Source organism: Protopterus annectens, chromosome 1.part1 (assembly GCF_019279795.1).
Source record: "Protopterus annectens isolate FY-2018-M chromosome 1.part1, PAN1.0, whole genome shotgun sequence".
Taxonomy (NCBI): Eukaryota; Metazoa; Chordata; order Ceratodontiformes; family Protopteridae; genus Protopterus; species Protopterus annectens.
Genome location: NC_056726.1, coordinates 1,271,362,253 through 1,271,388,354, shown reverse-complemented (window position 1 = coordinate 1,271,388,354; position 26,102 = coordinate 1,271,362,253). Strand labels below are relative to the sequence as shown.

General features: G+C 37.6%; 1 protein-coding gene across 1 annotated transcript in view; it reads right to left on the bottom strand.

Moving 5' to 3' along the window:
• Positions 1-26,102, bottom strand: part of LOC122809800 (C-Jun-amino-terminal kinase-interacting protein 3-like) — a 1,405,059-nt gene that overhangs the window by 1,183,375 nt on the left and 195,582 nt on the right. The window lies entirely within an intron of this gene.

The window sequence follows — 26,102 nt, the reverse complement described above, 5'->3', positions numbered from 1 at the left end:
CTGTGCCCCTGTCTAGCAGTGACACAGATGTGACCCCTGGGGTAAACTTACGATCTCCCATCCACTCATCAATTCATAAATTACAATAAAGAACCAGTAAAACAGTCTACTGGAAGTCATAATAAAATGACTGGTTGTTTACTGCCCCACTAAAAATCTGCAGCACTTTCAGTAATTATGGCACTGTATAATGCTCAAAGGTAGCCAACTGATCAATGAAGCGCCAGAAAAGGGTACACTTTGCAAGCCTATTAGTAAACCTCCAGATTAAAAGATGCCTGCAGTGAGGGCAAACTTGGTTTTCTCACAAGTCACATAAATGAAACTACAGTACAACTGTATGTTGTTGCCCAGAACTGGCAATGTTGATCATTCTGGTCTCTCCAAGAATCAACATGTAGTCTAAGAGTTAGTAAGGGCATTCTATTTATTTATTTTATTTTATTTATTTGATGTTGGTTAACCAGGATAGTCCATTGAGCCAAGTGAACCCTTTTTCAATGGAGTCCTGGGGAGAAAAGCTCCTTTTCCTATTCTATTCCTATTTAAAAAAGAAAATGCATCTTCTGTAAAGATGAGGCATTTTGTGCTACCTAGTGTCAGACTACAATGAAGATGAAACAGGTAAGTCATATCTTGTTTTCTTAAAGTTTTGCAGCCAGTGAGCTAAGAAAATAGAGAAATAGAGCTGTACCAGATGGAAGGAACACTATGATCACCCAATCACTTTCTGTATGTCTGAAAAGTAAATCATGAATATGCTAGGATTTTCAGCATTACTGTGGTTCTTTGTTCACGTTTTAGCATGGGAAAGCCAAAGCATTTCCTTGACAAAAAAATAATAAAATAAAATAAAAAAATTCCAAGACAAATTATAGCTTCATAGGTGTGTACTAGGCTAATGGCCCTGGAGCCTTTACAAGCCTAGCCCATAGGATTACCCTGGCATCATGCCACCCAACCTTAGTTCCCTGTGCCTCTGCCGAGTAGAGCCACTGGAGTGATCCCCAGGGTGAATTTTCTATTTCCCATCCACTCATCAATATTTCTCTTGAAGAGGGCCAGTGAGGTGCTTTGTTTGACATGTATGGGAAGCCTATTCCATAGCATGGGCAGTCTCTGGGTCATAAACCTGTCCCTCCACACATTCTGTTGATTGGGGTAATGAGGTTGACGTCTCTGGAGCATGTGGTGCAGAGAGATTGGGATTTCTTTAGATGTAGCATTTCTAACAGAGCTGGGTCAGACATGGCTTTGTAAGTCAATCAGAGACTGCCTCTAAGTAGGCAATATGAGACAGAGAATAGTTGGAGTTTTTTGAGTCTGTCCATATAGGACAAGTGTTTAAGGCCTAGGATCCTCTCTGTGAGGTACTTTTGTGGCCTCTCCAGTTGTTGCAAGTGTCTAGTGAGGTACATGCCAAATGGGGTCATTGTACTCGATGACTGTCCTAATGAGGGAAGAGTAGAGGGAGACAACTGACCTCTTTCTTCCTGGATGCAAAACCCTTAGTAATGAGATGTGCCACATAGGAGGACTCTCTGACCACAGTGGCAATGTGGTGGTCAAAAGAGAAGTTACTGTCAACCTGTGTTCCCAGATCTCTTATAAAGTCTTCTGTGTTCAGTGGACTATGATTGATGTGGAAATTCATGGGAACTGGGTTTTTCCCAAAGGGGATGATGACACATTTTTTGGCATTGAGCTTAAGGCCATGGTTCTGACACCAGTCGTTGGTCTCAGTGAGACCTTTCTGTAGGATGTCAACATCACTTGGGGAGTTAATAATAGCTCCCAACTTGCAATCGTCTGCAAAGTTTGTCAGCCAGAGTCCCTTCATGTTGGCCTGGACTTCAGAGAAGTAGATATCAAACAGGAGAGGATCCAGGACCAAACTCTGTGCAACTCCACTCGTGACTGGTCAGCAGTCTGACTTGGAGTCAGCTACTTTCACACTGTGGGTTCTATCTGTGAGCCAGTTTGCAACTCACCTAGTGATATAGGGGTTGATGCTTAGCTTAGTGAGTTTTTCTGTGATTCCTGAGTGGGGAATGGTATCAAAGAACTTGGCCAATAGGCTGCATGAACCACCTTGCCCTCATCCACAGCTCTGGTGACTGACTCAAAGAAGTGGACCAAGTTGAGCAGGCATGATCTACCCTTCACAAAACCAAACTGTGTGGGATCCAGAGTTTGGAGATTCCCTATATCCTCATTTATTAGGTCAATGATAATGCATTCCATAGCTTTGATATCAGACTAGTGAGGCTAATGGGGTGATAGTTCCCAGGGTCTGTAGTCGCTCCTCCTTTGTGGAGAGGGATGACTGTAGTAGTGCACCATTCAGTAGAGACAAAGCCTGAGGTAAGGCTGTGAATGAACAGGGCACACAGGTGAGGTTAAACTAAGCAAAGAAACCAAAGCTGACTGCCACAACTTTACTGGTGCCTCCTGGTACCTCGGCTACTGCCTTCATGGGATAGCTGCTTACACCAATTACAGTCATTCATATACAAAAACTTTAATTACCTTCAATTAACCTTAAAGTGCTAGTACATAAATTAGTACAAAAAAACAATTTTGTGCAAGTATTTCCAACCTGCATACAAGGTACTGATGCATGTGCAAAAAACTTCCATATGACAACTTTATACTTTTACACATTAAGATTTAATTCGAAGTTCATGCCTTTAGGACACAGGGTGTCATAATTACCAAAACCACCCCACAAGTGCCACAACTAAAATTGCTAAATGTGCTATAAGCCCTATTGTTGACTGGTGTAAGCAATTATCCCATGAAGGCAGTAGCCGAGATACCAGGAGAAACCAGTAATGTTGTGGCAGTCAGCTTTGGCTCTGGTTGTTTCTTTTCTTAGTTTTACTTATCTATCTATTCCGGTTGGTTATTTACACACAAGTGAGGTGCCACTTATCTATCTATTCCGGTTGGTTATTAACACACAAGTGAGGTGCCAGTTCATTCTGTAGTTCATGTAGTACACAGCCAGGGATATTGTCAGGTCCCATAGAAGCTGTATTCTTGGCCTTGGATAGTGCTGTTTTAACCTGTGCAGCAGTAAAACTGGGTGCCTGGCAATCTACTGGTATTGCGATTGGTCCTTTGGGAGGGGTAAAGTTGGCACCAACTCTGTCGGCCAGTATATTGGCAATATCTGTTACCTCAGTATAGGAGGAACCATTGTGAAGTAGCTCAGAGCAAATCTGGGTACTGCCATGGAGATTCTTTACATAACTATAGAAGGCCTTGTGGTTGTCTTTACTGTCTGCTGCAATTCTGTGTTCATAGTTAGCTTTACAGGATTTGATGAGGGAACTTTTTTGTTTAGGCTAAGGGAGTTTTTCCAGTCTTGGGACTTCACCTTATTCTGCATCAGTTTCCTCCTTCTGTTGTAGAGTTTGTTTATAGCAGGGGGCCACCAGATTTGGCTTCCTTTTTTTGGAGCAGAGTGTCTTGGTTCTATTGGGTATGGCGAGATCCATGCATTTGTGTATGTGTTCGTATAGTGCACTGGTGTATGATTCGGCGGTCATGCAACTATTCTCCATTTGCATGGGTGCCGTGAAGTTAGCCACCCTTGTTTTTAAGAGCCCAAAGTTAGTTTTGGAGACGTTTTTCATTTTGGTTACCTTTGCGGGCAGGGATGGGAGGGATGTGGATTTCCAAGGTGATTAGTTTGTGGTCGGATCTAACCAGGGAGGAGTTGACTACTTGTGTAGAGCAACGGTCGCCCACGTTAGTAATGACCAGGTCAAGGTTGTTGCTACCTCTAGTGGAGGTAAGAATGAGCTGGCCCAGGGCATTGGAATTAATGAATTCTAGGAAACATTGGGCAAGTGTATTGGTACATGAGTAGTTATCCCAGATAATGGAGAGGTAGTTGAAGTCGCCCAGTATGAGTGTTAGGTTGGACCCTAATACTCCCCAGGGTGCTTAGGAATGTGGAGTGCGAGTCTTGGGACATGGTTGGGGACCTATAGCAGACTACAACATGAATCACTGTCCTACCCAATGTTAGCTGCACGTGGAGTATCTCTGATGTGTTATGTTGGGCTACCAGTCTGGACGTGTACGCATCCTTTATAAATATGGAAACACCACCGCCTTCAGAGCTTAAGTCAAAGTTCTGGGGCCGAAAGGTGTTGAATGAGTTATAGCCTGTAGTGCAGGGGTGCTTTCTGTTGCCTTGAACCAGGTCTCTGTTACAGCACAAATGTCGAAGTTCTCCATTTTACAGAGTGCTTAAAGTGAGTGCATTTTGAGATTTTTTCTTCTAGAGTTGAGCAGCATGACCCTCATATTGCATTTGTTTGTAGCTGTTACAGTGGTAATTTGGTCTTTGGAACACCCCTTAAAAAAGGCACTATAGGGTTGGCAAGAGCCTTGGCCAGTGCCCAGAAGCCCAGGGGTGACAGATGTAGGCCATCTCTGGCAAAGCATCGAGGTCTGTCAATCATGTCATCCTAGGCAGACAGATACTGGATCCCCTTAGAATGACACCAGAAACTTAGCCAATTGTTGAAATCAATCATTTTCTGCTTGTACTGTGGTATCAAGCTGGGTGATGGTAGGATGCCGCTCAGGGCTAAGGTCATATCTGCCTGGGCTACATAATCCGAGAGCTCCTCCATGTCTCTTTTCATGTAGTCCAGGGAGATGCATCTCAGGTCATTCACACCCACATGTACAATGACAGAGTCATATTTGTACCTGTTGTTGAGGGACCTGAGTGCGTGTGTTGTGTGGCGGATCCTAGCACCTGATAGGCAGCTGACTGTTACTTTCTCCTTATTCAACCTAGTGAGTGGGACATCAGTGCGCCTCACTATCGAGTCACCTATGACTAGTGTGTTGGGCATGCTGTTTTGCCTTAGGGGAATATTTTTAAATTAATTTATTACAGAAATGTTGCCATAACACTGTCAATGCACTATACAAATACTTTGCATATATTTTCTATAAAAGTTTTGTCAAGCCATTTTGCAAAAATAAAATATTAAAGGTTAGCCACATAATTTAAGGATACTGAAAAATTCTGTGATTTATTTGCTCACTTTTCAGAAGGCAACAGTGCACAAAAATCTTTGCACATGATGACAGTGTTGGGAATAAAGAAAGAAAATTGCTCCCACAGGGACACTGAATCACCTTAAAGATGGCTTGGACCATTTAAGTGAGTCTACTTTAAAACATGTAGTGATTAGCACTGGAAACTGCAATTTTATCTCACAGGTTAGAGTGTGCACGCTTACTTACCTGGTAGGTAGTCCCCTTTAATCTTCACGGAAGTTTTATTACTCAGAAATTAATGTCTTCAACAATTCAGAAAATGTACAAGGAAGATCAAAGTCGCATATTATTACCATTTGCCTTTTCTTGGCGTTCATTCCAAGGAGCTCTTACAGTGCAGGATGTTTTCACAGCTGTTAACTCCCTGCCCTAAAGCTTTACACTTCCCTCCTATCAGCACATGCAGGACAGACAGACACACAAGAATCTTACTGTTAATGCATTTAGCCCTTCTGTCCCTCTCACTTATCTTTCCGCTTTTACTGATTTAAGATTACAATCAGAATCCACAACATACAAATCCTAAATGTCAAACACTTAAAAGCTTGGTACCAAATCACTATCTGCATTAAGCATTATACAGCACAACATTTCTACTGTAGTGTTTGTTGAAACATGTGCTAAGCTTCTAAACTGAAGCACTGAGCTATAAGCTTGCAGGTAGAAGTCGTGGGAAATGCAGCATAGGTTGGTCACCTAAATATGCCAAGTATGTTTGCAAATGGCTTTAAACTCCGTTGTCAGCTTCTCGTGCCTATGACTAATGTCATACTTGTTTAGTTCTAGACTATGCATTGAAGAAGGGTGTGTAGTACACTATTATTTCATGAATGAATCACTAATAAATACAATGAATGTGCATCTGTTTACTGGGGGCTGCTGTGTGCACAAACACGTGATGAATAGCTGCAGTCTTTCAGTTGGCACTTGGACACTACAGTCAGAGAAATGCCATGACATTCAATATGAAGGTGACCTTCCAGTAGATTAAGAAGACATGTAGGCGACATCCATTACAGAATGATATAAAACTCCATTATTTTATCACACCAAACACTGGATGATAAGATAATTCATATGCACTATACCAGTAGCAGAAAAGACCAGCTTATGTTAGACACATTCCTTTACATACTCTGAAAATGGAACTCAAATTAGTTTTATATCCAGTTTGTTTATTTATTTAATTTATTTATACTTTGTTGATTGTTTAGTCCCACTCATCCTATGGCTTCTTTGGAGATCCAAGGTGGTATTCAAACTGATGACAGGAAATTTGGGCCAGGATGCTGGAGAAATTCCTCTGATTTTTTAATAAGTGTTGTGGGGTCTTTTACCACAACTCAGGCAGTCAGGGACTTGGATTAACAACTCCTAATCTAAAGGGTGGAGCATTAAGGAATGCAATATCCCCTTATGATGCACTGTAGTGTCAGTACTAGTAAATGAAGCTAAGCACCTGGACAGGGAATAGAACCCAGAATCTTTAGATCTTCCAGCATCAAAGACAAGTGTGCTATTTATAAAGTCACTGACACTCCAATATTTTCCTTTCATACCATTAGCAGTGACGACTTGTGAGGTCATGATATAATACAAAAAAAAAAAAAAAAGTACATTAGGAACAGTAATCTAAAGGCCAAGTATGAAAATAGAAGTTGCTAGATTTCTAAGCTTGAGTAGCCCCCCACCAACCAAGCACACACACGCAACATAAAGGAAGAGAACCATGACAACAGATGATAGAATGTGCGGTAATCTGTACAGACACAAAAATTACAATTCTGTGCACAAAGTACTAGTGAGGTGTTCCTGAAATACTATCAGCAGTTACAGAACTCATACAAGGAGCTGAACACTTGGATGGTATTTATTTACACATTAATTATTTAGGTAGATGGGCTGGTCCCAGAGACCGTTTTCAGCCAGTCTAGAAGGAAAACTAAAAAGAGAGAACCACAACAAAGTGAGTACTACATAAATACATAACAGCTGCTTTCTAGAGGTCAAAGATAGCATAGTCTGTGGTGAAAAACCTGGTTTCTGGAAAGGAAAAGTTGCTGAAAGGTACAAGACCTAAGTATTTTGGAGCCACAAGTTAATCAGTAGTGATCTGAATTGCAGAGGGATGCATATAAACAATATAACACACAGCTTATATAGCACAATTCTTTAACTACACACACAAAGGAAATAAGATAGTAACGTGTAATACATGTTTATATAACATACAGTGTATTAAAACTGGAACATATGGAAAGGCTCCTCAAGAAACAGAAAGCAGGTCATTAACAACATGTCCTCCATGTGTCGCCTCAAAGACCTATCCCTATACTCTGTCTCCTACAGATTGTTTGGGTTTTACCAAATAATGTAAAATAAAACCATACACCCCCCCCCCCTAACTACATACATATTCACACCAGGATCGCACTACAGTGGGGAAAAGGACATATACCTTTGACTTGTCTTAGAGTACTACTTTGTCAGTGAAATGAGTTTTAGGTGAAATGAACTTTAGGTGATTTGGTCTCAGTGAAATGGGTGTCAGTGAAATGCTCTTTCAGTGAAGTGATACGAATCCATACATTATTTACAATACATCAAGACCAATTTTGTTTAGAAAACGGGGTGAATGTGTGATAATTATAACTGTGTGTTGTCCAAGTGGGAATGATAGGATATACGACTGCAGTGAAGGATGTTAAGTTTGAATAGTTCAAAGAAATGTTAGTGGTGGTAGGTCTTTAGCTCAGTCCTAAATTTAGGTCAAGATGAGATGTCTTATTTTAGTAACGTCAGTGGCTCATCAGGTAGCACACACACCACCTTTGGCGCAGAAAGCTGTGAGTTCTTCTGCCGTAAAACCACAAATCCAACTCTAAGAATGCCAAGATAGATTTTAATGCATAACAATAATAATCTTTCTTTAAATCTAATATATCATTATACTATTACCCAATTTATATAAATCTAATATCTAATCTAAAATCTAATATAATTTATATAATCTAATATCTATCTAATAATAACAATCTTTCTTTAAATCTAATATATCATTATACTATTACCCAATTTATATAAATCTAAATTAAAAACATTTGATCGCAGTCGTCCAATAGTCACATCACTACAATAAAATATTTTCAAATACTGAAACAAATTTTTCTAAAAAAAAAAGTGTTTATCCTTTAAAACATTTAGAACTACTCCATTCATATATATATATATATATATATATATATATATATATATATATATATAAGAAAATACATATATTTAACAACCATAAATACCATTTTCATGCATGTAATAAAACTACATACACAAAAACTACTCCATTATTAATAGAGTTCCATTTGCCTTTTCACTAAAATAGGTTAATACTAACAGTATTGTTCAGCCCAGGTTCTGCGGTGGTAGTGCTGCGGTAGCGTTGTCGCCTCACAGTAAGACGTTGTCCTGTTCGATTCTCAGCTAGAACGCCTTCTGTGTGGGACATGCGTGAATGGGCGTACCTTCGTTGAAGGTTGTGCGTCAGGGCTAGAAACTCGGCACGTAAAAATCTACTGCCAATCATTAGCAGACCAGAGTTCCACTGTGGCGACCCCTAACCGGGAAAAGCCACAAGACACAACAACATTGTTCAGCCCAGGTTCTAAGTCCACCTGCAATCTAACTATCCAGCTGTATTCCTTGTTTTCTAATACAGTGTTCATTTCTCCACCTCTAGGCTGCCTATGTACTATTTCAATTATTCTAAATTTAAAGCAATGTTCAGAGTTCTTTTCCATAATATGCTTATTTAAGGCATTCAGTTGTACCTGCCTATGTATATCTGATTTATGCTCTGTTATTTGCTTCTTCGTTTTTCTAGTGCTTTTACCTACATAAAAGGATAAAGATTTTATGCAGGTTGCTAAATGTACCACAAACATTGTGTTACACGTAGCTGTGCAACTAAAGACATAACTTCTTTTTGCAACAGGATGGACAGATATATTATTATTTTTTGGAAAAATATGTATGCAACAACTACAGTTTAAACATGGCCTACTTTACATATAGACAAGTCATCTTTGTGGGATTCAAAGTCCTTATAGCATAGCCTCATTTTCAAATTATTAGAATTCCTATAAGTAAAACTTGGTCTCCTGTCAGGAATCTGACGTAACTCTGGCATGGCCAGTAAAACACTCCAGTTTTTTTCAATTATCCTTTTTATGTCCTTATTTCTAACATTATAAGTAGTCATATATCTGATTTTATTAACTTCTTCATTCTTTATTATGTGACTGGGTTGTTCAATAGTAAATATGGGTTTTGTCAAATCAGCTCTATTACCAAAAACTTCATCAAATATCTGTTTCACCATATATTTGTCAGCACCGCTCTCATAAAATTTTGCAGCCATCTCATTTAATTGCTGCTTACATGTAATATCATTAGTATTCAACCTACTTACTCTAGTAAATTGTGCCTTAACTATGCCTTTAAATATATGAGGTGGGTGCATACTACTTTTATGAACATGCACATCCTTTCTATATACAGTAGTTTTCATCAGGTTTCCTTTCTTTTCAAGTGCTACATCCAGAAATGCTATTTTAACTGAAGAACATACCATTTTAAACCTCAGGAAGCTTGAAGTACTTTCTAACATACCATTTTAAACCTCAGGAAGCTTGTAGTATTTTCTAAATATTTCACATAATTATTTAACATTTCTTCAGTTCCATTCCATATAAAAAACAGTCATCGACAAACCGTCGGTAAAACAGAATCTTCTCATTTAAAGCACTTTGTGTACTAAAAATGAATTCCTTCTCCCACGGATGCATAACCAAGTCAGCATAAGTGTTGCCTGCCTATTGCAAATATGGTTCTCCCTCAAGCAAAAATATTTTTTTTGTTAAAACTATATCCAATAATATAATGATGTATTAGCACTGAAGAAGGATTGCTATCTGAAAGGTTTGCATTAAAATCTATCTAGGTGTTCTTGGAGTTGGATTTGTGGTTTTGTGATTTTGTCTCTTCTAACATTCTATTCACTACTGCAGCAACCATTTGTTTTGTGTGGGTTCTTCTGCCATGCCAAGTGGCTGAATAAATTTTCAAGTTAATATCACTGCATTGCAGCATTAGCGGATGCAACAATCCTGAGTGTGCCATACTTTGGATAAGATATCAAATCTAGATCTCATTTGCTTGAGTTGGTGGTAGTTCAGAAGGATGTAAAAAGATCCCACGGTACTTACTGACAGGAGATGGTGAAGTTCCTCAGTGTCCTTGACAAATTTCCCCCAGCACTATAAATAACATCTCAGATCTCTCCTGAAAAGAGGTTACTAGCCTAATGTGACTAACCTAGGCAATAAAAGATAACAGATAGACAGCCAGATAGATAAATAATTTGTGGGAGAACACTTTCCCAGAAGTTTCGACCTAGTATATAGAATCAGTGATCTGTACATGGGAGTTTAGTTTTTGGCAGGGTGCAGAGGTCATGGTTTCTGAGGCTGTAAAAGGAAGGTTGTCTAATTAGTTTAGCTGCTGGGAGGTAGTGGAAGAAGGTCAGGTTGATTAAGAGTTTGAATAGTTGGGATCCTAGGAGAATGTCAACAATTTGTTGAACAGGGAGCCATTTTGCTTTTTTCATCGTTTTACGACGGTGTTCATTTTGAAAGGATTGGGTAATAAATCTACTGATTCACTGGTTATTGCTTGACTGTGTGGAGTTTGTTTTTGATGCTAAGGCAATGAGGGGAAGGTCATATTCAAGTAGGGAGACTAGAATGCCGTTGCCTATTGTGGTTCTGTTTTTGGATTTTTTTTTTTTATATAAACACCTTTATTGAATTATTACTTGTGACATAGCCAAATTTAAGTAAGAAGGAGAAGGTTGAATTGGTCCAATTAGGAGAGTTATCCTTTTTTTCTTGTGCAGTTGAGGTAAGAGGTTAAGGAAGGGGATCAAGCCAAATGCCAAGGTATTTAAAAGAGGTGGGGTTTCATCTGGGAGTGTTGTTGTGGTCCAGTCTAGATATGCAAAAAGTTCTGTGTTTTTTTTTTTAATTTCTGTTTAGTGCCAAAAATCAGATATTTTGTTTTGTTGGAGATCCAGTGGATTAGGTTTGTCAGGAGGCTGGGTACTTAATTGTTCATGCAAAAGCATGACACCTGCACAGAGTAGAGGAAAGAGATATAAACTATGTCAAAGAGAACTTAATTTATAAAGATGAGGAATGGTAGAGGAGAAATTATGGAATATTGTGATATTGCTTATTGAAGGCCGTTTGGGAAACTGGGGTATGAACTTTGACAGAGAAGTGGCAATTTATGAGGTAGTTTTGAAACCAAGGTAGGTACCTATATCTATCAGGTGATGGAGGAGAATGTTGTGGTCAGTGAAATCAAAGACTTATGTAAGGCTGATAAAGATTGCTCCAGAGAGATGGCCTCTGTCCATATCTAATAGTATTTCATCAACTGTTTCACAGGATTGTGAGTGCACTCCAACAATACCAGAACTCATGCAGTTTATAGGTAAGGAGGCTGTATTAGACAACCTGAACACTGATAATTTGTCAAGCAGTTTCCCTAGAAAAAGGAAGATAGAGATTGTAAATATCCTGAGAAAAAAACGTTGGTAGCACACAGCAGGTACATTAGAAAAAGTACGTTTAATATAATAGAACACAGGGAAAGTAAGCGCTTTCGCAGACAACTCCCGCTTCATCAGACTAACATTAAACAGGTTTAACAAAACATTTTAAATAGACTCATAGATCACATAGCAACCAATAAAAACAAGACATAAAAGCATGTGGAGTACAAATTAAAGTGCTAGCACAACAAGGTGCTAATGTTATAAAATGAATTAGTCAACAACTATACAAATATCCTAACTATTTAAAACTCTAATAATACCTTCACAGAACCATGTATTCAAATATATATACACAAATATATTCATAAAATATATAAGTATATGATCTGTGTCTTCAAAAAAATGCAGTACATATAAAAAGTATAAAAATATATATAAAGAGGCTAAGCACAGTAAATATTACTAAAAGGTATGCATTATATATACATATTACATACAAATATTAATGTTTCAATGATTTTGCTCTTATAAAAGGTTTTAAGGATACTTTATTATTAAGTCCAGGTGGTACATCCGCCTGGAATTTAAGTATCCATTCCTGCTCAACACCTTCTGTACAACTATTCAAATTACCTCCTCTTTTATTAACAGGGACTATTTTAAGGACAAAAAACTTAAAACCAAGTGTGTGACCTTCTTCTTTGATGTGCAGTGCAAGTGCACTGCTTTCCTTAGCATTCCTGACATCCCTTAACAGCTCCAGTATTCTGTCTTTCAAAAGATGATTGGTCTTCCCTATGTAAAAAGTATAGCAGATTGTGCAATAACTAAAGTAAACCACATTCTTCGTTCGACAATCAGCATAAAAATTAGACTCAAAGGTGAATCCCTTGTGTGGATGTAAAAAGCGGCCTCCCACATGTATATATTGACAGGCTGTACACCTCCTACAACAGTACATACCTAACTTGTCGGACTAATTATATTGTTGTACATTGCCAATCTTGTAGCAGAGCTGTCTTTTCAAGGACCTGTTGTTCCTAAAGGTGAATCTAGGCTCATGTCCTATGACTCCATTTAATTCTTTAACATTAGAAAGAATGTCCCAGTTATTCTTAATAATATCGCACACTATATTAATATTACTAGCATATGTGAGTGGCATTCTAAGTGCATCCATCTCAGTAGTATTATTAGGGCCTGTATAGATGTTATCACTACTACATACTCCAACTTGCGTATGATAATATGGTTTACACCTAAGGAATATTTTCACACATGCAACAACTGCTAACATTTAAAATCTTAGTATACCTGTTTATTACAGCATTGAAAGTGTTAAAATTTGGGTGCCAGTGTTGTGGTTTCTGCTTGTTTTTTAATATTCGTCTAAGAAGCTGAACAGTACTTACAGTTTCAGCAGAGATCTAGAAATGCAGGATCACAAAAAGAATAATACATTATATCATTCCAGCAGCAATTGGGTGAATATGAAGTTGAAATGGGTTCAAAAACGAGTCTGTTTTGTGATCAAGTGCAGCGGTAGCATTGTTGCCTCACAGCGAGAGGTTCTACCGTTCGATTCTCGGCTGGAGTGTGGGGAGTGCCTTCTGTGTGGAGTCTGCATGTCCTCCCCACAGTTGGGTGGGTGTTTGAAAGACATGCGTGAATGGGCATGCCTTCGTTGAAGGTTGAACGTCGAGCAGGCACCTCCGCGTTCGTGAAAATCTACTGCCAATCATCAGAGGACCGGAGTTCCGCTGTGGCGACTCCTAACCGGAAAAAGCCGAAAGACAACAACAACTTCTCTCTCTCCATGCTAGTTCCAGTTGTGTGTCTATATCGTGCTCTCTATACCCTCTTAACATAAACTCTTGTTTTAGCACAAATAGTGCTGATTGTAAAGCAATATCATCAGAAGTTGTACGTAATACAACAAAGAAGAATTTTTTATTACACAACCCCCTGCCTATCAGAGGGAGATCCAGGAATCGTGTATTCAACGGGAAAGCATCACGATGACCACATAGTGTCGATGAGCAAATACGGAATGGCAAGAGGGCCAAGCAGGTTTAGTTTTTAATATTTCATCATATGTTTTAACTGATACACAAAATACTTTGCTCGATAGAGGCCTGAGCTTTATACCAGCTCAAAAGGCTGACCTGGTTGATGTCTTGAAAGAACTGAGGTTGTTTGGCAGGACTTCAACTCTTAAAACAATGTTTCAAGGTAATACACAAGAACAATGTTGTTAGAAAAATATGTATTAATATGTGTATGCTTAATGCCAATTAATAATCAAGTATTTTAATACGCTTTTCATTCTATTTTTCATGCACTGTATTTTATACAAATTGAGTTTCATATGAGACTGGAAAAAATGCTTTTTGAAAACTGCAGTATGCTTTCTGAAACTTGCAAGTTGCCCTCTGACCTAGTAACTGCTAGCACAGCAATATTCTTGTTTATGCCTTGTGGAAATGTACTTGAGAAGCAGGTGTTTATCTGCTAGGTCAGAAGCGAATGAATGAACAATACTTTATGTTATAAATGTAATGATTTCAGACAAACAGCTCTGTCCAGAGGAGCGGAACCTCTGCAGCTGTAGTAATTTAGAGATAAAGTAGACAAAGGATTATTAAAGAAATGAACTGCTAGCATTGTGCTTGATTTAGCCGTAGTATCTTGAATGTAACATGACATGTATCTAACTGGGAGAAACCAAGGCCATGTTGTTTTCCCCAGGAACTTTCACATAAAAATTGATAAATCAGCAGAAATTCATGGGAAAGATGGTCAGCAGATGATGATGAAAAAGGTGGTAATCTGTTACGTCAGCACGGTAGGACATAACTAGTTTAAGAATGTATAAAAATGAAAGTATTTCCTGTTTCTGGTTAGACAAACTCTGTATTAGCAAGTTTTTGTCTCCTTGCTGCAAGATTAAAGTGCCTTAACCTGAACCTACCGTGTTTTGATCATTTTTAAAGTATATTTTTCTTTTGACAAATGTGTTTTTAAAAAAACAAGTGTATATATCCCTCCAATAATCCTACTATTGATGTATTTGTAGATGTATGTGAGAAACAGATTAGAGAAAGACTTTCTATGAATCATAACAATGGTTTTAATAACTTGTCTGTTGCTGAAAAACAAGCACTTGTTGATTTGAAAGCATTAACATGCATAGAGATACGTCCAGCAGATAAAGGGAGAGGGATAGTGATTCTTGACAGGGACACATATACAAGGTATGATGGACTTACTTAATAATGTTGGGACCTACCAGGTCATTTCATGTGCTGTGGTTAAAGCAGTTATTGACAAAGTACAATTTTTAGTCTTTGACGTTCTTATTACAGGTATGGTTACACAGTCACTTTTTGAGTATTTTACTGTTGAATTTCCAATGGTTCCCACCATTTACGGGTTACTGAAAATTCATAAACAACTTGCTAATCCCCCTATGCACCCAATTGTGTCCAGTAGGGGATGGGCTACAGAGCCTCTGTCAATTTTTGTAGAAAATACCCTACGTCCTATCTTGAGTGGATGCACAACTGTGTTAAAGGACACTAAGCATTTCCTTGTAGAGTTAGGTGTACACCTTGAAGCACTTGCAGATCCATGCTGGCTGGTTACATTAGACATAGAATCGCTTTTTACAACAATCCTGAATGACTGGGGTATTGAAAGTGTTGGAGACCTTTTACATACAAAGGAGATGCAAACTAATAAGATTAGTTTAGTGTGTGCACTGCTTGAGATTATCCTAGAAAATAACATTTTTATGTTCAGAGATGAATAGTATATACAGAAGGTTGGCGTGGCTATGGGTACTGCCTGTGGCAACAGCTATGCCAACCTCTCTCTTGTTCAATGGGAGGTTAATCATGTGATTAACAACAATGAATTTGATACGTCCACTGCCTGGTATAAACGTTTCGTGGATGATATCTTCCTTTTATGGCATTATACAGAGGAGCGCCTTAAGGAATTTATTGTATACATCAACAATGTGACTACATTCCTTAAATTTATTCATAAATATTCTGACAGGGAGATAGAGTTTCTAGATGTCAAGGTTAGTAGAGATGCATTTCATTTAGTATCTACTACTTTGTATAAGAAACCCATCAAGAAGAATACTGTACTTCATAACAGCAGTATGCACCCTAAACATACTACAGCAAATGTCCTGAAATGGCAAATTTATCATGTTATGCATTTGCATAATGAAGATATTGCTTTACAATCAGCACTATTTGTGCTTAAACAAGAGTTTATGTTAAGAGGATATAGAGAGCACAATATAGACACGCAACTGGAACTAGCATGGAGAGACAGAAGTGGTAGGTGTAAACCAATATTAATATAGTGTGCGATATTATTAAAAATAACTGGGACATTCTTTCTAATGTTAAAGAATTAAATGGAGTTATAGGACATGAACCTAGATTCACCTTTAGGAACAACAGGTCCTTGAAAAGACAGCTCTGCTACAAGATTGACAATGTACAACAATATAATCAGTCCGACAGGTTAGGTATGTACTGTTGTAGGAGGTGTACAGCCTGTCAATTTATACATGTGGGAGGCCGCTTTTTACATCCACACAAGGGGCTCACCTTTGAGTCTAATTTTTATGCTGATTGTCGAATGAAGAAGGTGGTTTACTTTAGTTATTGCACAATATGCTATGCTTTTTACATAGGAAAGACCAATCGTCCTTTGAAAGACAGAATACTGGAGCATATAAGGGATGTCAGGAATGCTAAGGAAAGCAGTGCACTTGCAATGCACATCAAAGAAGAAGGTCACACACTTGGTTTTAAGTTTTTTGTCCTTAAAATAGTCCCTGTTAATAAAAGAGGAGGTAATTTGAATAGTCGTACAGAAGGTGTTGAGCAGGAATGGATACTTAAATTCCAGGCGGATGTACCACCTGGACTTAATAATAAAGTATCCTTAAAACCTTTTATAAGAGCAAGATCATTGAAGCATTAATATTTATATGTAATATGTATATATAATACATACCTTTTAGTAATATTTACTGTGCTTAGCCTCTTTATATATATTTTTATACTATTTATATGTACTGCATTTTTTGAACACACAGATCATATACTTATGTATTTTATGAATATATTTGTGTATATATTATTTTGTGCCGTAGTGGTACAGCGGTAGTGTTGTTGCCTCACAGTAAGAGGTTCTCCTGTTCGATTCTCGGCTGAAGTGCCTTCTGTGTGGAGTCTGCATGTCCTCCCCGCAGTCGAGTGGCCTCCAAAAGACATGCATGAATGGGTGTGCCTTCACTGAAGGTTGGGCATCGGGCTGGCAACTCGGCACCATAAAAATCGACTGCCAATCATTAGTGGACCGGAGTTCCGCTGTGGCGACCCCTAACCAGGAAAAGACAAACAACATTTGTGTATATATTATTTTAATACATGGTTCTATGAAGGTATTATTAGAGTTTTAAATAGTTAGGATATTTGCATAGTTGTTGACTAATTCATTTTATAACACTAGCACCTTGTTGTGCTATCACTTTAATATGTACTCCACATGCTTTTATGTCTTATTTTTATTTTTATTGGTTGCTATGTGATCTATGAGTCTATTTAAAATGTTTTGTTTTGTTAAACCTGTTTAATGTTAGTCTGATGAAGCGGGAGTTGTCCGCGAAAGCGCTTACTTTCTCTGTGTTCTATTATATTAAACATACTGTTTCTAACGTACCTGCTGTGTGCTACCAACGTTTTTTTCTCTGGATATTTACAATTTTACATCGTTGGCTGCATTATCCAGGTGAAGATTTTTTTATTGTGAAGATGGAGACTGGCCTGCAATGGAAAATTTTGGTATGAGTTAGTTTGCCTTGGGATGGGTCTAATAATGGACATTTTCCATATATTTGGCATGATAATTTTGGGTTAGGCAGATACTGAACATGTGTCGCAGGGAGGTTATGAGGAAGTCCCTGCAGTAGGGTGTGAACCACAAATAGACCATCTGAGCTTAGTGAGCTGTCATTTTTTATTTGTTGCAAAAGAGGTTTAAACTCTTTCATTTTCAACTGTTTAAAGTACAACTAAGGAATGCAGAGAAATAATTTTGGCGGGAAAGGGTTGTCAAGAATATGACATGAGACACAGGATATGGTGGAGAATTCAGAGAGGAAGTCAAAGGGAGTGAATATACATGTTGCTGTTGATGGACTGATTTGAGTATTCATTCCCGAGAGCCGATTCACTTTTTTTCAGAACAGTTTTAGTAATTTACCATGAGACCACCAAAGCATAAGGATATAGGAAGGTCCAATACCAAAGAAAGATGACAATAGGAATGTCTATTCAAATCTGAACACAATTAACAAAAAGCAAAAAAGTCCAGTAGAAAAACTGCTTGAACAGTATGACTCAAGACCATTAAAAAAATAGTATATTACCAGTTTCGTTACGATTCTTACTAATCCGTCTCAAAATATTTAAGTAAGGGCAAAAAATGTACTTTCATGAAATATTCACCTATTGAAGTCTAATTACCTAAAAAGCTTTTCTTGGTTCCAAGGTAACTAAATATTCACAAGGTCAGCTGGAACAAGTCCACCAGCCAAAAACCATAGCAGCCATGTCGGAAAACATTAGCTGCACACCAGACCATCTAATTCATTAAAGTGGGAGTTGTCAAGCTGAATCAAGGCTCTGCTAAAAGTGTGGCATTGATGTACTCTCATCTCATAATCCTCCACTATGGAAGTAGTAGTAAATGGCCGACTCCTCAACCCTCCAGCAGGCCCTTTAGCACCTATGCCACTATTCAAATTCATGTCACATAGGCACAGATAGACATCCTGTTCTAATTTTACTAGACCAGCAAGTCTCTCTCCAATTCACAGTAGTCAAAACAAATTATTGCTGGTTATGAATCAAACAAACAATAGTTTAGTAAAAGATAATAAGCTGATTTCAGAGGTTTCACTACAACTTTATATGCAAAATTATGCTGTGTTGATATAACCTTATTTGATTTCAACAGACAGATTAAGTTTTGATAATTTCTCCACTGAAAATGTTTGAATTAACTGCAAGCAGGGCAGAGGAGCACAGCCCTTAAAGTCAAACCTCCTGGTGACAATCAGTGGTGGGACAAAGCGGTTTTTCAAGGACAAGTTAGATGCATGGTACTGCAATCCCTCTGTGTTTTGAAATAAAAACATTTCTTAGATTTCTGAAGTATTGTCTTGTATGCATACACTTATCCATTGACCCAGTTGTAAGCTGCACATTATGTCAGAATCATCATTTTTGTTGCTCATCCATGACAACAAAATCCAGTTCCTAGCAATGCTGTTCCTCTCTAGAGTGTTTACAGGAGTAATGTTTTAGACTTGGTATATCAAACTCTTGACTTTGGCAAGACATCAGCAAAAAAGTATGACACAATATTAACTAAAACCCTCAAATGACTAGGAAATGATTAAAGAAGATAAGTGTTAGATATAGTTACTTCTCCATTTTACATCAAATTCTGTTACCACAAATGCAGCATTGTGGTCATTAATGTCAAATCATCTCTTTTTGCTTATCTTCACTCTTATCCTTCTGCTCAAAAATGCAGCTATCAAGGCTGGTACAAAGAGAAATCTAAGGAAAAGGGGCAGTAATCTAAAAACAATGAAACTGCTTTAAATAAGGGTTACAACTGTTTTACAATAATGCAACTATGGAGAGACAGAAAGTACTTTTGTCAAAACTAGAACAGTATTTATTCAATAAATATGCATGCATGTGCATATATGTATATATGCACGTGTGTGTGTGTGTGTGTGTGTGTGTGTGTGTGTGTGTATATATATATATATATATATATATATATGTGAGATATATATATATATATATATATATATATATATATATATATATATATATATATATATATATATATATAGATATATATATATATATATATATAAAGTGATATATACATATGTGTGTGAGATATATATATATATATATATCAAAAATGAGTTTGCTTGTAATACAATAAACTGACCTTTACAGGTGGCTTGTTCCTGCCTTATAATTACTTTGATTTGGATAAAAAGGGTAATCAGAATGAATGGATAAATTCACACGTGTGTGATGTGTGTATGTACACACACACACACACACACACACACACACACACACATACATATATGTATCTCTAATTTTAAATCTCACAAGTTTCAAAACTTCAAACTTCTTATGGTCGAGATCATAACATCAAAGTTTTGAAACTTCAAACCATTTAAATGGAGATTGCTGTATACAGCAGAACGGTATAGTTACCATTTTTCTCACTGTGATGCAATCTCGGAGTTGATAAAATTTAATTAGCACAGTCTGGGGGGCTGCAGAAACATCGGGGCTGCAGAAACATAATATATATATATATACAGATATATAGCTATATAGATATAGATAGATATCGGTGCACTGCAGTATGTCAAATGTGTATTTGGTCAAAAGCTGTTTAGTGTAGTGAACCTAATTTGATCAACTAAGCAGCTGATCCTGATCAACAGGTATGAGCGTTAAATAGAGTGAGTAACCCATGTACCATATCCACAAGTCAAATGGTACATGGGTTACTCGCTCTGAAGACCTTAACCTGGTATGTGTCATTAATAGAACCTGCTGGAGGGACAGATTTGTCTCCCAGAGGTTACCGCACCTGTGGAACAGACTCCCACTTCATGCCAAGCACAGCACCTCATTGGCCATCTTCAAATGCAATCTGGATGATTGGATGGGTAACTGTAAAGTCAACAAAAAACACTACAGAAACACCAAACCTCATAAAACATACAAAAAACTGGATACCAGGCTGAAATAATGAAAACGATTCGCAAAGATGGTGTATAAAATCTTTACTAGTGCTTCTCGGTACCTCGGCTTAACAGCCTTTCAAAGGAATAATTTTTGCACCAAACTGTAAATTCACCCTGGGGGTACTGCCTGTGTCCCTCTTGGACATGAGCATTAGGTGCTGATCATGGACATAAGGGTGTAACTTGGCTAGGTTTGTAAGGGCCCTAGGGCCATTAGCCTAGTAACTTCCTATGATCCTATGCGAGCTGTTACAGTTCTGGGGTTGGGAAATATGCCCTCACATGGTCTTTGTGTGATCTCAGAGTTAATGGATATATAATAAGCAGGCAGTGCTGGGAGGGTTAACCCCCTGCAAAAAATAAATGTGTTAATTTTGCATGCGTCAAAGCAGTTTCTGAGTGCATACATCAAGGCCGTTTCTTAGTGCACTCGTCATTGATTGTATTGGCATTTTGCCAGTCGACATTGAGTGTTCACGATTACAAATACTACCATATATGTATGTATGCATATATGTTAGTATATAAATGCAGTCAACACAAATAATTAGTAGTCTCCAGGTTACTGCTAATACAGTTGCAGCTGGTACAAAATTATGTTTCCACAAAAATACACCCACATACATTCTTGTTGACAAGCAAACAATGTAGCTGCAAAACAGAGCAACTTTGAGGTGAAGAAGATAAGGAACTGAAAGTAGTGCTGGAGAAAACCTATGTGCAGATGTTCTTGTGTTGTACACTTATGTCCAGAAGAAACACTGAAGAGCAGGCAGTCTTGAATTATGCAATGAAATGTAGAAATGAAAACAACTGGAACCAGAGAAGTTGCATACATAGTTCTATTAGCAAGAGAAAGCAATGGTCTCAGCTGTGAAATTACCCATTTTATCAATGTACTACAAAAGAACATATATTTATAGTAAATATTTAAAAAAATCCCCCAATGCACAGCATTAACAGATGTACGTATTTTCCGGTATATGAAGTATAATGTGCCATTAAACATCTGAAAGTATTTTCAGTGGCTCTTTCACTTTTTCTCTGTTAGTTGTCCTAAAGTTATTTTTTTTTTATTAAGAGTCCAAAAAAAAAATCCAAAATGCACAAGTTAACTAAGAAGGGGGTTTCCTAGAAACCCTTATCTGCTACAAAATTCCAAGGTACACCAAACATCTAAAACCAGTACAATGACAATATACAGCATTGAAAGCATTCTCCTCTGAAATCACAGACATTTAACTAATAACAACCCAAAAGGAGATGCATAAATGAAGCTTAATAGCACAGTCAGTATCAAAGTTAGCAGTAGAACCTCTTGCGAACCTCTTCACTCTACCCTAGGAGGCTTCAGAGAAATTGAGGCAAGTCAGAGGCAAGTAACCAATGTAGATAGAAGACACTCGACTAAATTGCATCAAGAAGTTTGCAGGTAATTCAACAGAAAGAAATACAAGTACTGAAAGGTCTGATTTATTAGTATGTAAAATGAAGATGCCAGTCAAGAAGGGGTGCAGGATGCAGCCTACCTGGGGGATCTGTAAGATACTCCTACTCTGTCTACAAGAAAAAAACAAGAAATAGGAAAAAGAAAGTTAGAGTAGAACCAAAAGATATAAGAGCAGTGAGCAGCTGGTTAGTGGGGAGATTTCAGACGCTAGACATCAGCAGCACATTCCAGCAATCGTTCAGACTGGTACTATGTAAGCAAATGTATAAAGGAATAAACATGGTTCCTATTTTATTGTCAGTGACTGTACATATGGTCTGTCTGAGAAGTGCAGTGGGCTTCTTTGCATAACAAAATGTCTATAACAGAAGATATTACTTAGCTGCCAGAATAATTCTAGGTTCACCTGGGACGGTAGTCTAGGATCTAATAAACTGGGACAACCAATACACATGTGAAGTAAAACTCATCTGGAAACATTTATTATTGGAAGCCTACACACTCCTAACAAGACATGTGGCTATGCACACACTCTTAAGCACCTCTGCACAGTATTAAGTACCATGAACCAGTAATTTTTTTACCTAGTTTCAGGGACTGGGGCTAAAAAGGCTAGTTATGCATCTCACATTGATTACTCCAACATTCAGATAAAGGTTTCCAAACCCCGGTAAAGCTTGAAACATACTGTGTGGCTAAGTTCTGGGCTTACATCTAGTTTTAGGGTGTTAATATAGCAATTTGTTAACATAAATACAGATTATGGCTTAAATGCCTCCAAAAACTTGAATATGACTTATATTACACACTACCTCTTTCATCCATCACATAATTAATTTCACCAAAGAGTACCTATATCTATTTAAAATAGGTATATACACTAGTGTGCACACACACACACACACACACACACACACACACACACACACACACACAGAGATAAGCGCATGCAGAAATGAATGTTCATAGCTTTGATTATAAAACTTATGACCTACTTGCCTTTAAAAGGCTTGGCTGCAGGAAACCATGTTAATAATTTCTACATTTATATACACACCAAAGTTATTTCTGAAGGAAGTTAATGACTGACATCTTCGGATAATATGTGGAAGCTTATTCCATAATGCTGGAAAGTGTTGTGCAATGCTTGTAATTTTTCTTTATTCATATTTATTTATAATGTAAATCCGGCTATGCAATTAATATAAAATAACCACTGTTTTCTTAATGTATTTGTATAAAAGCTAATGTGTATGCAAGATTCTATGAATTTGTAATATCTATAAACTGTTAATTAACATGCTAATCTCTGAAAACTGATGGCTACCCACATCAAAAACATACCTGCATTGTACTGTTGTATAACTCTTTAGTGATTGTTAGAAATGTCTTAATTTAAGTTTAAATGCACAAAACAAACTTCTGCATGGGAACACATTTGTGTATCAGAAACATGGAACATGAAAGTCTAAGAGGGCCCGGCTGTATTTATGGCATCAATACTAATGAGTGGGGAAAGAGGCATTTATGCCACTCTGCATTCTAGCTCTAATTAAGATGGATATTGTGAATTAATCATGTAACTCGGCACGTAAAAATCCACTACCAACCATTAGCGGCCCGGAGTTCCGCTGTGGCGACCCCTAACCGGGATAAGCCGAAAGGCACAACATTGCTAATCAATCATACAATCGCCAGCTTGTTAAATCAACAGTTCGGCAAAAAAAAAAAAAAAAAAAAACTATTAGTTATTAAGAGTTGAAAACAGGGAACGGGGAGACATAGAATGGAGAAAGGATGGACATATAAGCATAACAGTTTTATAAATTATCCTGTAAGGATAGACGGAGGAAAAACCATTTCGAAAGTTATATGGAGAAGTACTTTGTTAGCAGAGCAGAGTGATCTATTTGGAAAATACCACTGAATAATTAGTTGGTGTGTGGTTAGTAGCTGTGAAAAGGATAAGTACTGGGGTAGCTCTAGCCATGAAAGTTTATAGGAGTAAAGTAGTATTGTGCTTTATAAAGTAAGTTGGTAGCAAATTTTGTAACTTTATTATAACATTCTTCAATGAGGTCAGATTGCGAGTTTGCAGGTTAATAGGTATAGAAGCGGAGTAGAGAACTGTGAGAAGCAGGACAGTTGAGACAATGTTTATTACTGCACAATTTGTTAAATAAGGGCATATCCTGTACAGTGAGCCTAGCTTCTTTGTCTTAACCGCTTCTTTTAAATCATAGTCAAATTGTAGTTGTTCATCAACAGTAACTCCTAGCAACTTGCTACTATATACTAGTTCAGTTCCTGTACTGTTTAAAGAGGTTAGGGCAACGATCGTTTTCTGATTAGAGAGGTGTTTGGATTTAACAGGATTACTTCTGATTTTTTTAGTATTCAGGAACAGATGGGATTTGGAGGGACAAGCTTCAGTGGAAACAGATTCCTAGGTTATCTTTTGAAGCTCATCAAGTCTTTTTAGCTATGCATTTGAGTGTCAAGTCATCTACATACCGCACAATGATGGTCTGTTTACTGTCCATGTGTATATTACTAATAAATATGTTAAAGAAGAGGAATCTAAGCATGGATTCCTTCGTTACTCGCACTGAGTTAGGGAGAAAGCATTTCGCCATTTTACAGCCTGTTATCTGATGGACAAGTAACTTCTGAACCAGAAGAGTAATGATGCATCTAATTCCAGTAAAGCAAGTTTCTGAAACAAACTAGTATGGGATACTATGTCAAATGCTTTTATGATGTGGTTTATATAGGTAATAAAGCAAAGAAAGGCTGCTATGATGTGAACAGAAACCATGTTCTATGGGAGGATATTATGTTGTTGTCTGTGATGAATTTAAAAAGCTGGGTTTTAATACATTTTTGAGCACCTTAGATGGGGAAACAGAATGGCAATTAGTCTTTAGATGGAGAAATCAATAGTTATTACCTTTATGGAGTGGTAGGATGTATGATGTCTTCCATACGGCAAGTACCTGGCTTTCTTTTATTGAGTGGTTAATTAGAATGGATACTGAATATGCTAGTCTGCTGCTATTTTGATGTACTTTACAAGTAAGTTGTCAGAAGCTAGAATGGTAGGTTTTAGCTGTAGAAGTAGTTTTCCAATAAAGGAGGTAGGAACAGGAGATAAGGAGGAAGAGTTGTTATCTGTTAGATGAGCTGGGGACAGTGGCAATGTAGTGCTAGAGTTTTTTATTTTTATTTTTTGATAACAAGGCAACTGTGTCAGTGAAAAAGGAGTCAAGTGCTGTTACGGGACTGCTATTTTTTTTACCCAAACCGCTTTGTCGTGAAAAAACAAAATTTAAAGTGCTCTCTGTTGATAATACAACAACTGAAGTCACCTCTCATAGTAAATTATTAGGGATGATAGGGGACGATAAACTTGCATTCGACCTGCATATACAAAATAGAAGAAAAACTAGGGATAATTTACAGAGCCAAAATCCTTCTCACAGACACAACTAAAACTACACTTGCCAGTACTTTTCTCCTGCATGCGCTCGTTATGGCGCTGCCATCCTTACTAACTTCCAGGCTTAACAAAAATTAAAACTTCAACAATGTTGTAATAAACTTGCTAAATATGCAGCAAATACCAATTTTAGAACCCACCAATGTATAGCACTAAAAAGCCTAAATTGGTTATAACTGCCTCATCAACTAACATATACACAACTTCTTACCACTTATAAAATTATCAAGCATCCATTTGCCTGTCCAGCACTAAAAAACATTCAATACAGCTATGTTCCCAGTCAATCGTTGCAATCCAGGTTGGGAGGGTGGCCTAATGGTTAAGGTGTTTGCCTTACAAACACAAGGTGCGGGGTTCAAGTCTCACAAGGGGTGATTGGCTAGGCTTAAAATGACCATAAGGGTAGGAACCTATAAAAACTCCTGTCTGTCCACAAATCTACGAAATCTTCTGGGCATTGTTTGTACTCGTACAAGGTTGCTAAGACCTGGACTCCTTATCGGTATCAATCAGGTCAATACCCTTCCCTCCCATGTTTCAAAACCACCCTGAAAGACTT